General features: G+C 46.0%; 1 protein-coding gene across 6 annotated transcripts in view; it reads right to left on the bottom strand.

The window, feature by feature from the left end:
- The window catches only part of HIPK3 (homeodomain interacting protein kinase 3), a 107,930-nt gene extending 105,939 nt beyond the window's left edge, over positions 1-1,991 (bottom strand). For 2 of the 6 annotated variants that reach the window (XM_047776038.1, XM_047776035.1), the window contains exon 1: positions 1,242-1,991. The gene's annotated coding sequence lies outside the window, so the exon portion shown is untranslated. Of the gene's footprint in view, positions 1-385; positions 787-1,241 lie in introns of those variants that run through there. The other 4 variants (XM_047776041.1, XM_047776040.1, XM_047776042.1 and 1 more) reach the window with 3 other exon arrangements.
- Between the last annotated feature and the right edge of the window lie 12,337 nt (positions 1,992-14,328).

Raw genomic sequence — 14,328 nt, forward strand, 5'->3', positions numbered from 1 at the left:
CGATCTCCAACTACTAACTAGAAGGTACACATAAATACAAGCACAAACTGGTTTACCAGCTAACTTTTCTGGCCCTAGACAAAAGAGACATCAAATAAAGCTGACAATAGAACCAACCATAAGCTTTCCCTGTAAACTGAACGATAATCTGAAAAACTTCACTGTTACTAATAGAAGCACCTTTGAATTAGTTAGAAGCAGCGAACCGACAGGTGGAAAAATAAATTCCAACAGGGCAGGAAGAGGCTGTGGAAACACGGTTCAAGGACTGAACGTGTTGTGACTGCTCTGTTAACAGGTCCAAGGTAATTTACGCACACACCCTTTAGCGCAATTCCTCAAGCCCAGATAAGACTGGGAAACAGCTTTGCCGAGAGCCACATACCATTTTAAAACAGCCTTCTCCCTCTCGACAGGAAAACAGACATAGCTCTCCTCCGAGGTCTTTCCGCGACTTCTCCCAGCGCCGGGAAGGGAAGCGGACGGCCGCCACCGTAACGAGAGAAGCCGGCAACAGACCCGCCGCGCGGCCGCCACGCCTTCCTCCTGCCGCGGCGGGGGACGCGGAGCGACGGATCACATTTCTCCTCCCCAACAATCACACGCACTCACGTCCCCGGAGTGGACACCCTCCAAACCCGCCGCTCGGCGACGCTGGGGACTGGGCCACAAAGCCCGGGACGCAGCCATCGACCGCGGCGCTCAAGTTGCGTGCGTGCGTGTGTTTGTGTTCGTTCCCCTTAATGAAAGACAAGAGGTCTCCGTAGTGACGGCCCAGGCTACGGTGAGGGAAGAGGCCCCCAGTGGGACTAAACAAAACTTCGGTTGCTGGGAAGAGCCGTTGCGCAACCCTGGCAGGGGGCGGCGGGGGGCCGCCCGGCCTGGCCCAGCCCAAGCGCAGCTTCCCGGAGGCTGCGCCACCGCACGCAGGAACCACGCGCGGCCCCGCGTCCGCGACCTCGTAGGGGGGGGGGGTGCCCGGGCCTCGAGGGAGACGCCTGGACCCGCCACCCCGCGAGGGCCGGGGCGGAAACGCGGAGCACGAGCACGCGGAGCACGAGCGCGCGGAGAACGCGGATGGGGTGCAGTTCGCGCGCCCGGTGCGGGCCGCTCAGGGGATGCCGGGGCCGGCGGGGGTCCGAGGAGAGGTCCGCTGGCCCCTTGACCGCACGCGCGGCCAATGAAGCCAGTTCCCCCGCCCCCGACCCAGGATGGGACGCCCCCCCGCCCTGTTCCCTTACCTTCCTAGAGGCCTGCGCTCTCCCCTCGTCGGGCGGCCGCAGCCCTGAGCATGTCCGAGGTGGGTGCGGGGCCGTGCCGGGGACAGGGAGCCAGGCGCTTCAGCAGGCGGCACCACCCAGCCCGGGCTCAGCCCCTCTCCGCGGCCGCTGCCATCTTGTCCTGGCGGCTAAGAAGAAACGGCGAAACACCCTCCCCCGACCTCTGCTGCTGCTGTTCTGGCTGCTGAGCGCCGGGCCCGTCTCCCTCATCTTCTTTCCCAGGGAGATGGGGTGGGGATGGCTCGGCTGGGGCGAGGGGTGGTCAGAGGCCGGCCGGCCGGCCTCCGACTGCTGGGGCCTACGGGCGGCGCGGGGTGCGGGGCCCGCGGCGGTTGAGGCCCATTCCTGACGCCAAGCGAGGAGAAGGAAGACAGCTGGGAGCGGCGGGGACGGCGGGGCCCGCGGCTCGGTATCTTCAGCTCGCCGCGCTGCCGGCAGTCGTCACGGAGGCGGCTGCCGCCGGCCGCCCCAGTCTCGGGCCCCTCCTCTGCGCCCGCCGGCCTCGGTCGCCGCCTCCGCAGCGCCACCGCCCGCCCGGCCGCTCTGCGTGCCGAGCCCGGGCGGCCCAGCTCGGCTCGGGCCGCGGCGCCTCCGCGAAGCCCCTCCCAGGGGCCCGCCCGCCCGCAGCCGCGCCCTTGTAGCTTCGAGCCCGCCTGGCGGCCGGCGTGGGTCCGACCCGCAGCTCCCTCACGCCAGCGCGCCAGCAAAAGCAGCCTCCGCCAACGCCCCCTCTTCTGTTCCGAATCTCACTCTTGGGCCCGCTCCACCAAATATGTATATTTTTTGAACGATCCTAACCACCAAAGAAAGGATGAAAATGCGGAAGCAGGATTTTACAGGCCTTTCGAAATCCCGTAATCATAGCTTCCCCCTTCTACCCCTTTAGGGTCTGTTTCTTGGCGGTTTTTTTCCTTTTTTTTAAAAGGTTTAATAATAAGGAAAGGGGAAATGTATATAGTGAACAATTCCAGTCGAAAATAAGTCCTACCCGCCCGCCCATCCCAAAGGGTCAACGGTTCGAACTCCAAACCCTCGTACATACATATGAAGTTCACTCACCTCTGCGTTGGTCATTCTCCATCAAGGTAGTCAGTCCCACTCCCAGAGACTAACTAGTTAGCTCCCTCCTGGAAACGAGGAAATCAACAGAATGGCCCATCTCAAACAACGGAATCATAGAACCATAGAATCTTAAGGATGAAAGAACCATAGAGATCCTCGGTCCAAAGTAGGGTGCGGAATCAAACTTCAGGTGACTTGTCCAAGGTTATATAGCCAAGCCCTGGTCAGCACTTCTTTTCCCTAGGAAACAACTGACCTTCTAAATATTTATCATTCATAGTTGATCTTTTTAAATATACCTTTTTTCTCTTCCTTTCTGTCCTGAATTAATGTTTAACGTTTGGGGAACACCTTTCTCTGAGGAATGGAAGTGCCCTCTCTTAGTTTCTTAGAAAATCTTCATTAGGCTTGCCTCTACTGCGCAGGTATTAGTCCCCAGACACTTTCTATAGCCGTAGAGGCAGGGCAAAGGGCGTGGCAAGTTGCTGCGTATTTAATTCTACACCTTGACTCCGGGCTGCTTTGCAAGCTGGGAGAAGAGTATTTTGAAGGATGCCTTTGAGGGAAACGGATAGTATGCCTTGAAGCAGTTGGAAGTAACATTTTCGAAAGAAGGTTGTTTTCAACTTAGGGAGGATAACCAGTTGTAAAGTTTGCCAAAACAGAAAAACAAAACTGTCTGTCTCTCAGAGAGATAGCAGCATATTAGCCATTCCTTTTTACTTAGTATTTAGTTACTTCTGACTTGTTTAAAAAGCAATAGTTAAAAGAACCAAAATAAGGATAAAAACATGACTCAAAGAAGAAAGTTACAATAATAGAAAAATCTGTAAGTGAAACAAGGAAAATATTCAACTAGAACTTCAAACCTTCAGAATTTTTGCAAAACATTTATCTGGGTCACCTCTAATGGGAGGCTTCCATTCTCATAGGCACTGCTACATATATGCAGGAAGCTGAAAAGGGTGAAGGATTTTTTTTTTTTAACTTTCTATCCTTGGCATTGGCACTATATATACCGCAAGTTCCAGAAGGAGATCCTGTACAAAAAAAAAAAAAAAAATTGTTTTTATCATTGTATTGTGAGTCCCCAACACACTGATTTATACTAAGTCCTTAGCAAATGTTGCTAGACAAACTAACACTATTAGTTCAAGTCTTTTTTTTTTTCCATTTATACCTATTGTGTCCTAACTTAACCTCTTTACCATCAGTCTCTTCCCTCTCTAATTCATTATTGAGGGGGGTACACCCATGTTGGAAATTCCTGGGCCAGAGATCAAATCCACACCAGAGAAGCACGCTGTGCCCACTGCACTGCTGCAGTGAAGACAGATCCTTAACCTGCTCAGCCGCAAGAGAATTCCTCCAATCCATTCTGAACACCACCATCCAGATAATTTGTCAATGTCCTGATTTAACTAGTATATGAACTTTGTAAAAAAAAAAAAGCAAAAGAGAATATTTCAGCGTAAAGTTTTTTTAATGTAGACTTCTAAATTGCATGTGAAAAAAAAGTATCTTTTCATTCAAAAATAGTGTTTGGGGAGTTCCCGTCGTGGCTCAGTGGTTAACAAATCCGACTAGAGACCATGAAGTTGTGGGTTCAATCCTTGGCCTTGCTCAGTGGGTTAAGGATCCGGTGTTGCCATGAGCTGTGATGTAGGTTGCAGACAAGGCTCAGATCCCGAGTTGCTGTGGCTCTGGTGTAGGCCAGCGGCTACAGCTCCGATTCGACCCCTAACCTGGGAACCTCTGTGTGCTGCAGGAGCGGCCCTAGAAATGGCAAAAAGACAAAAACAAACAGACAAAAAAACCCAAAAAAATAGTACTTAAATACTATGTAGAGGCACTGTGCTATGATCTGAGAATACAATGGTGAAAAGGAAGGCAAACTGTGAGCTTATATTCTCTTGAGAAAGTTGGCTATTATACAAATAATTAGTACTAATGATAAGCACTATAAAAAAGAGAAGTGCAGGGTGCAATAAGGAAACAGAACAGGAGGACCTAATCAAATGGGAAGGTGGGGAAACCACGGAAAGTCTGGTTCATTTCTCAGGACTCAGCTAAACACTCACTTCCTCAGGGAAGAATCTCCTGACTCCTCTGACTAAGCCATATTCCCATGTAGCTTTCCTTTGTAGCATTTTTCTCAGCTGCCATTTTATTTATTTTCTGGTTGCTTGATTAATGTCTACTTCTTCCACTAGTATGAAAGCTCTGCAAAAGTAGAAAGCACATTTGTATCCTCAGCACCAAGGCAGTGGTACCCAGTAGATCATCAACAGCACCAGCTACAGACAGGACTTGGCCCAGTGCAAAATGAAAAAGCGGGTCCCCTTGTTCAAAATTATTAAATATTTCAAAGTAGTGACAGAAGAGCATTAAACCAATCCTGGAGACTTCCCCAGCACAGGACTATGTGCATCTACACAGGTTGAAAGAGTGAATTAAAGTTGAGATCTAAAGCTGTGTAGGAATTCACCCAAAGAGAGAACACTTGAGGGCAGAAGATAAGATTTACGCAAAAGTCGTTTAGAAAAAAAGTGATAGGAGTTCCCACCATGGCTCAGCAGAAACGAATCCAACTAGGAACCATGAGGTTTTGGGTTTGATCCCTGGCCTTACTCGGTGGGTTAAGGATCCGGCGTTGTCCCTGAACTGTGGTGTAGGTTGCAAATGCGGCTTGGATCTGGCATTGCTGTGGCTGAGGCATAGGCTGGCAGCTACAGCTCCGATTAGACCCCTAGCCTGGGAACCTCCATGTGTCAGGGGTGCATCATTTAAATGACAAAAGATGAAAAGAAAAAAAAAAGTGATAGTAGAAATTTGAGAAACTGATTGTTTTTAGTCAGAGTGAAAGGATAAATCAGAAGCAGATGAGGGTAGAGGAAGAAGCAAGGTCCAGCTTGGGATTTAGGACTTTATTCTACTAGCAAAGGAAGGATTTAAGGAGAGGCACAGAGTGATCAAAGAAGCCATTGGCCTTGGGTGGGGAAACCATCTATTTTCCTTCTTCCCACATTTCTGTATTTTTTAAAATTTCCTTCCAATCTCATGCAGAGAAAAACTAAGAGCCTTACAGTGGACCTAAAATGGTCTATAAGGCCCACAAGGAACTTAACTCCCCACCTTCTGTCTCCTCACTCCAGCCAGTCCTTCAAAGGTCTAGTCACCCTCCCTCCTGAGGTACCTGATCACCCTCTGAGCCTGGAACACCCCCTAAAGCATCCACCCGCCCCACCTCTTTGTCGGGTTCTTAGTCAAATTTACCTTCTCAGCGAAGCCTTCCTCAGCAATAACTACCTATCCATACACATAAACTCCTCATTTTTACCTTTATCCTTGGGTCTCACCACCACCTAAGATACCATTTTAGAGGTTTTCCGTCCTGCCCTGCCCCTCCTCACCCAACCCAGAAAGTAAGCTTCTGGAGGGCAGGAATTTTTTGTCTGTTTTGTTGGCTGCTTTGTTCCCAGAGCCTAGATCACTGTCTGGGATACAAAAATAACTTAATAAATAACTGTAAAGTAAACAAATGCATTTTCTGTGTAAGCGGTATGAAACACTCCATAAATGGCAAACAGTCCCAGTTGTTTAAGGTCACTCAGATGTGAAATGCAAGACCTCTCTCTCTCTCTGGTCTTTCTCCAACCCCCACACCCCAAATTATTCCATTCAAAGGAGAACAGTCTTCCCACTTCCCTTAGGTTCATCACTGCCCTTACTCCTCATTTACCACCAATAGGTGTCAATATGGGGAAACAGCCCTCCACAGCCTTAGCAGATGATGCTGATACTTCTCCAAGAGAGACCTTAGAATTTTGTCACAGAACCTAAGTTATCAACCCACACTCCCCTTCCTCAAAGAAAGTAGGGATTTGTTGCTCTGGCTGCCATTTTCCTCCAGATCCGAGGTATCCTCCCTCTTCTGCCTTGGCTGGGTGTGGAAAGAGGAGGACCTAGTCAACCAGAAAGGGCTCCCAACTACAAATCTCTAAGAGAAGAGATTCAGCAGGGAGCATCTGTCTCCTCCCTTCCCAAGCACCTGGCTGGCCCCTTTATGCAAATCATCTACCTTCTCCCTAGAGATCAGCTTTGTGTACCTGGGCAGCTGGAATGGAGAAAATGTTCTGGAGTGTCTCACTCCTACCTACATTTGCGTAACTGAAAGGCCCCCTCTAGTAACTCAGTGTAGCTCTTTGTAGAACTATTTTCCTTTCAAGGAAGAAAGGAAGGAAGGAAATGGCTCCCACGAAATACAGATAAAAATATTCTCATTTTAATCTGGAAATTCACAAATCTCATCTTGATTTGGGAGCTGGTAATCCAGTCAGCTCAGAAATCTCATGTAGGAGTTCCTTGCTGCTCAGAGGGTTAAAAACCCGACTAGTATCCATGAGGACGAGGGTTTGATCCCTGGCCTCAAGCTCAGTGGGTTAAGAATCAGGTGTTGCCACACCTGTAGTGTAGGTCACAGATACAGCTCAAATATGGTGTTGCTATGCTTGTGGTGTAGGCCAGCAGCTGCAGCTCTGATACGACCCCTAGCCTGGGAACTCCCATATGTCACAGGTGCGGCTTTAAAAAAAAAAAAAAAAAAAAAGTCTGGGAGTTCCCATCATGGCTCAGTGGTTAACGAATCCGACTAGGAACCATGAGGTTGCAGGTTCGATCCCTGGCCTTGCTCAGTGGGTTAAGGATCCGGCATTGCCGTGAGCTGTGGTGTAGTTTGCAGACTCAGCTCAGATCCTGAGTTGCTGTGGCTCTGGCGTAGGTTTGGCAGCTACAGCTCCAATTAGACCCCCAGCCTGGGAACCTAGGTGCGGCTCTAGAAAAGGCAAAAAGACAAAAAAAAAAAAAAAAGAAAAGAAAGAAAACCTCATGTAGGAAAATACATCCTTGAAAATTATCCCAATTGCCTGTAAGGTAGAGTAAGCATTATTTTGTGTAAATAACCCTGTCCAGTAATATGTGCATATTAATGATCTGCTACATTTTAGTCATCAAGTAAATTTGTCATGTGTTCCACTTCTTCGAGAATTTATTAAGACTATAAATTGTTGGTTCTTTCAGTTTCATCGTCTTCTTAAGATGAAGTTTAGCAATCACTCTCTTTGTTAGTTTTTCTGTTAAATCTTTAATTTCTTCCTCCAGGATGGTGAAGACATTAACACACCTACTCATCTGGCACCCAATTGATATCTCCTTGGCTGAAGAATCCTTAAAATTCTTGGTACATTATTTCCATAGGTCTTGCCAAAATGCAAGTCTCTCTTTCAGGTTTGATTGAATCCATTGCATCACTTTCTGGAGTGGAAAAGCCGGCCAGCATAGACACTGTTTACATTTTCCACTCTCTCCAGAGCTTCTGGAGTTTAATTCTCGGAAGTTAAATGTACTAATGATGCAATTTAATGGAGTAGCATAGTTTTTATATTAGAAAGAAAAATATTTAAACTAAGGAAATGCAAAACAGGCAGATAAAATACACCATCAATCTTGTTTTGATCTTGACACTTCCCTGTTCACAAACCTTTAGACTGTTTCACCTACTAAAAATATCGATATTTCTTAATTTGGCTGTTGAGGCACCCTGCATTTGGACTCTGTAATACATTTTTTAGCCATTTTTCCTATAACCCTATGACCCCCCCAAATCATAGCCAAAGATAACCTTTATTTCTCCATGCTCATGTCATTTGTAGTCAATGTTGCCCTCCCATTATTGAAATCCTTTCCATCCTTCAAAGTTAAATATTCACTCCTCCAAAAAGCTTTGACTGGAAGCTCCTGTGTGACGCAGTGAGTTAAGGATCAGACGTTGCCACAACTGCCGTGTGAATTTGATCCCTAGCCCAGGAACGTCCACATGCCTTGGGTGCAGCCAAAACAAAGCAAAACAAAACAAAAAGCATTGATTGAACATACTATCCTTAGGCAATATTTGTGCACCCCACAGATACTTTTTAGGTCCTCCCATTTGCCAGGCACTGTCCTGAATGCTTTTATTTATTTGCTCAAGGATGACGATCACTATCCTCATTTTACAGACGAGGGATTTTAATCGCAGAGAGATGAGGAATCTTGTCCAAAGTTACACCATAAATGATGGAGCTAGATTTGTACGCAAGCTGTCTGGCCTGAAGTATCTACCCCAAATCACAGATTCTCACCAAATGCATATTTTTTATAAAACCTGTAGGCAAAAAGGAGATCACCCCTTGGGATGAGTTCAAATTAAGGACCGTGTTCCTGTCAGGTCGCAGCATCGACTCATGAATCTGACAAACATTAAGGGCTAAAAGGAAAGTAGAAGTCATAATTCACTAAAATAATATGCAGAGAAGAGTCATTCGAGTTCATCGAGGTCCCACATTCTCCTTTTTTAAGTTTTTTTAATTTTTTTTTTTTTTTTTTTTTAGGGCCGCACCACGGCATAGGGAAGTTCTCAGGCTAGGGCTCAAATTGGAGCTTCAGCTGACGGCCTATGCCAGAGCCACAGCAACACATCGGGGCTGCGTGTGCAACCTACATCACAGCTCACAGCAGCCCTGGATCCTCAACCCACTGAGCAAAGCCAGAGGTCAAACCCCCATCCTCGTGGATTCTAGATGAGTTCATTAACACTGAGCCATGACAGGCACTCCCCACCCACATTCTCCTCTTACAGATGAAAAAACAAGAGATTCAGGTAGGTGAGACTGGAGGCTCAAGGAGGTTTTATTCCTTACCGGAGTTTGTACAGGCCCAGTCCTCTTGTTTCAATCAACCCATTTGATTTATCATGATGACTTTATTCCCAAAATAGGAATAGGAATATTCCCTGCTTTATCTTTATACTCTTCTTTCTTTTTTATACCTAGAGAAACAGCCCAGTCCTTCCATATTCAGTATTGACTGCCTGACTCCAGATGGTAAGTGACCCACCCATCCTTTCTGAGCTCACCCGCTCTGTAGTGGAACACGTGAGGACATATGCAAGGATCATCCAGGAGAAACTGTGCTCACCTGACAAAAGTGGGGCGTCCAGTCACGCATAGCCATGTACCAATGGCAACAAACTACAGCAAAAACCTTGACTGCTCTGAGTATTGCTCTGAGTTAGGGAAACTTGAGGCATTGAAGGAGAATCCTCTCAGTGACAGTCTGTCCTCATACATCCACGACCCACTCTGCAGATGTGTCACTGTGGCTCTTCTAGGGGATACGAAAAAGGGAACTGCTGTCCCAGGGCACTACTGTGGAACATGCAGGAGGACAACCCTCCTTTAAGACTTTACAGAGCATTGAATCTAGAGGATGTTGTGAGGTCCCACTGGTACTCTCCTTACTTCCTCGGTGCTTTTTCCCTACTTACTTGTGACATCGCTTACATTACATTGCCCGACACATCTGGACTTCTCCCTCCTCTGTTCAAAGACACTCCCTTCAGACTGCTTCAGATTATGCTCTGGCTGCCAAAAGGGCTCCCAGCGACACTCCTATCCCCATCCAGCAACCCAAGATCTCTACCATCAAAATTCCTTCTTCTTTCTTTGATCAAGACATCCATCCCCCCCCCAAGGAAATTCAAGTTTAATCCTAGGGAAAGTATGCTATTTAAAATGTACTTTTTAATTTTATGCTTCAAAATAGACAAGGTGGCCAATAGCCCAAATAAAACCTTTGATGGAATTAGAAGACACTTATTCTCATGACATTTTGCTTCCATCAGTCAGAAGATTGTCTTACTATATCAGGAGTACCTGTTGTGGCTTGGTGGGTTATGAGCCCAGTTAGAATCCATGAGGATGCCGATCCAATCCCTGGCCTCAATCGGTGGGTTAAGGATCCAGTGTTGCCCCTAGCTATGATGTAGGTCAAAGACACGGCTCAGATCCCATGTTGCTGTGACTGTGGTGTACACCAGCAGCTGCAGCTCCAATTCGACCCTTTCCCTGGGAACTTCCATTTTGCTGCAGATGGCCCTTAAAAAAGCAAAAAGAAAAAAAAAGAATATTGGCTTACTATACCAATTTTGTTAAGGCAGCACACTATCCTCCCATAAATCTGAAAGGCATCATAATAAGCATATAAATGTGCGATGTTTGCAGAGTGACTCATGCCCCCTGTCCCCCTACGAGTCCCCCCAGCAGCCCTGCTGATACACCCTTCCTTTCTGTTTTTTTTTTTTTTTGTCTTTTTAGGGCCGCACCCAAGGCATATGGAGGTTCCCAGGTTAGGGGTCGAACTGGAGCCATAGCTGCTGGCCTACGCCACAGACACAGCAACCTGGGATCCAAGCCACATCCACCACCTACGCCACAGCTCATTGCAACACTGGGTCCTTAACCCACTGAGCAAGGCCAGGGATCCAACTTACGTCCTCATGGATATGAACCAGATTCTTTTCTGCTGAGCCTCGACAGGAACTCCACCCTCCCTTTCTTGTCCTCTAACCCTCCCAGGAAGTGGCAAAAGGAGGCTGGACAAGGAGGAATTGGGAGACCACTAAGTTAACTGTATGACTCTAGTCACATTTCATACCTTCCTGAGTCTTTTTCCTTGTCTTTGGATTTGAGACATCAGTCCCTACCCTGCAAAGAAGCTGAGGATTCAATGAGACAGATTATGCAAACCCAGTATATGGTGGGCTCAATGGGAAGGTTAGGTGACTATCTTGGATGAAGGTGGTCAAAATGTGCAAACTTCTGTTTATAAGATAAATTAGTGATGTAATGTACAGCACGATGAATATAATTAACACTGCTCTGTGTTATATATGAAAGTTAAGAGAGTAAATCCTAAGAATTCTCATTATAAGGAAAAATGTTTCTCTTTTCTTTGTATCTATAGGAGATGATGGATGTTCACGAAACTTGTTTTGATAATAACTTCATGGTGTTAGGTGAGTCAAATCACTATGCTGTACACCTTAAACTTATATATAGAACTGTATGTCAATTATATATCAACAAAACTGGAAGAAAAAAGAAAAAAAAGTTTAGGTAAATCTAAAGGATTAAGAATGTGGAGTTCCTGTCGTGGCGCAGTGGTTAACGAATCCGGCTAGGAACCATGAGGTTGCCGGTTCAATCCCTGCCCTTGCTCAGTGGGTTAACGATCCGGCATTGCCGTGAGCTGTGGTGTAGGTTGCAGACGCGGCTCGGATCCTGCGTTGCTCTGGCTCTGGCGTAGGCCAGTGGCTACAGCTCCAATTCAACCCCTAGCCTGGGAACCTCCATATGCCGCGGGAGCAGCCCAAGAAATAGCAAAAAAAAAAAAAAAGAATGTTTAGTTAGGGAGTTCCCGTCGTGGCTCAGCAGTTAACACACCCAAATAGCATCTGTGAGGACAAGGGTTCAATTCTTGGGCTCCCTCATTGGGTTAAGGATCCAGCATTGTAGTGAACTGTGGTATAGGTCGCAGATGTGGCTCAGATCTGGAGTTGCTGTGGCTGTGGTATAGGCTGTCGGCTGTGGCTCTAATTTGACCCCGAGCCTGAGAACTTCCATATGCCACAGGTGGGGCCCTGAAAAGAAAAAAAAAAAAATGTTATTAAAACTTTCAGACAGGGAGTTCCCACTGTGGTGCAGTGGAAAAGGATCTAGTATCCATGAGGATGTAGGTTCAATCCCTGGCCTCACTCAGTGGGTTGAGGATCTGGTGTTGCCTCGAGCTGTGGTGTAGGTCATGGACGTGGCTCTGATCTGGCATGGCTGTGGCTGTGGGTGTAGGCTAGCTGCTGTAGCTCCAATTCGACACCCAGACGGGGAATTTCCATTTGCTGCAACTGCTCAGCCCTATAAAGCAAAACAAACAAACTTACTTTGCTTCTTTTGTGACCATGGCCAAGCCATTTCATCTCTTTAAGCCTCAATTCTGTCACCTGTAACTAAGGAGATAATAATGCCTATCTTATAGAATTATAAGAATTCAATTAGATGCCAGGAAGTAAAGAAGGGAATTAAATATCAACCACAGGAGTTCCCTAGTGCCTCAGTAGGTTAAGGATCTAGCATTGTCACTGCTGTGGCTCAGGTCATTGCTGTGGTGCAGGTTCAATACCTGGCCGCGGAACTTCTGCATTCCTCAGGCACAGCCAAAAAACAAAACAAAACCTACGTTGATATGGAGTGTGTCAAAGGGACACAAGAACCAAGTGAAAGAGCTCTCAATGGACAAATCTGGAACATTTTATGCAACAAAATAGGGAATAGACTTGTGGTTGCCAAGGGGGTGGGTGGAGGGAGTGGGATGGACTGGGAGTCCAGGGTTAATAGATACAAACTATTGCATTTGGAATGGATAAGCAATAAGATCCTGCTGTACAGCACAGGGAACTCTATCTAGTCACTTGTGATGGAACATGATGGAGGATAATATGAGAAAAAGAATATATATATATGTATATATATATATATATATACACACATATGGGTGACTGGGTCACCTTGCTGTACGGTAGAAAACTGACAGAACACTGTAAAACAACTATAATGTGAAAAATAAAAGTCATTAAAAGTAAAAAAAAAAAGAAATGGAAAAGCCACAATTTCATACAATAAGAAGATTATAGGTTTGAATTTGCGGGGGGAAAAAAGCAACAATATAAATAATATAGTATTAGACCGTAACTCAAAGTATAAAATAAATATTTGCATCTATGCTGATATAAATGAATAATTGAATAAATAAACAAATGGCAGCGTAGAAGCAAATCTCCCATGCAGAAGAATTTCCAAAAATGTATAGAGATATTCCATTGTCAAGAAAATTGACTATAACCCACCCCCCTCCTTAAATGTGGTCTGAACATACTGACTTCCTTCCAAAGAGGACAGTATCAAAAGGTGGGAGGGAGGGGAAGAATAACCTTGCAGTAGAGAAACCTAACAAATGCTGTCTCATCCAAATGAACAAGGTCAATGTCAACAGTGATAAACCATATGGATACTAGGTGCCCCTGATATGATGAAAATGTCTCTTTATCTCTGTGGTTTTCCTCCCCCAAATCCGTAACACCAGTCTAATCGTTAAAAAAAAAGAAGAAATCACCAGACATGTTCCAAAAGAGATGCATCCTACAAAATGATCTGCAAGTGCTCCTCAACCTCTCAAGGTTATCAGAAATATGAAACGCCTGAGAGGAGTTCCCGTTGTGGAGCAGCAGAAACGAATCCGACTAGGAACCATGAGGTTTCGGGTTGATTTCTGGCCTCGCTCAGTGGGTTAAGGATCCGGCATTGCCGTGAACTGTGCTTGCTGTAGGCTGGCAGCTGTAGCTCTGATTCGAACCCTAGCCTGGGAACCTCCATAGACTGTGGGTGTGGCCCTAAAAAGACAAAAGACAAAAAATAAATAAATAAAAGAGAAGCCTGAGAAACTGTCGTAGCCAAGAAGCTAAGCCAAATAAGACATGACAAATAAATGTATTGTGGTATCCTGGGTGGGATTCTGGAACAGGGGAAAAAAACCAAACAAACTCTAGGTAAAAACTAAGGGAATCTGAATAAGCCGTGGACTTTAGGTAGTAATAATACATTAACACTGATTCATTAATTGTGGCAAAGGTACCATACTAGGAGATATGAAAAATTTCTGTACTATGTTTGCAATTTTCTATAAATTTAAAACTGTTCTAAAAAAGTCTATTTTTAAAAATTCAATTAGAAAACATATGCAGAAATTTACTTATTTATTTTATTTTTAGGGTCTCACTCACAGCATATGGAGGTTCTCAGGCTAGGGTTCAGTTTAGAGCTGCAACTGTCGGCCTATGCCACAGTCACAGCAACGTCAGATCCCAGTGGCATCTGTGACCTATACCACAGCTTACAGCAGTGCTGGATCCTTTAACCCACTGAGAGAGGCCAAGGATCAAACCTTCACCCTCACACGTACTAGTCAGGTTCATTACTGCTGAGCCACAACGGGAACTCCTTGTAGAAAATTTGTATAAAGTCTTCAGCACAGTACCTACTATTCATTGTTGATACTG

Source organism: Phacochoerus africanus, chromosome 4 (assembly GCF_016906955.1).
Source record: "Phacochoerus africanus isolate WHEZ1 chromosome 4, ROS_Pafr_v1, whole genome shotgun sequence".
NCBI classification, from domain to species: Eukaryota; Metazoa; Chordata; class Mammalia; order Artiodactyla; family Suidae; genus Phacochoerus; species Phacochoerus africanus.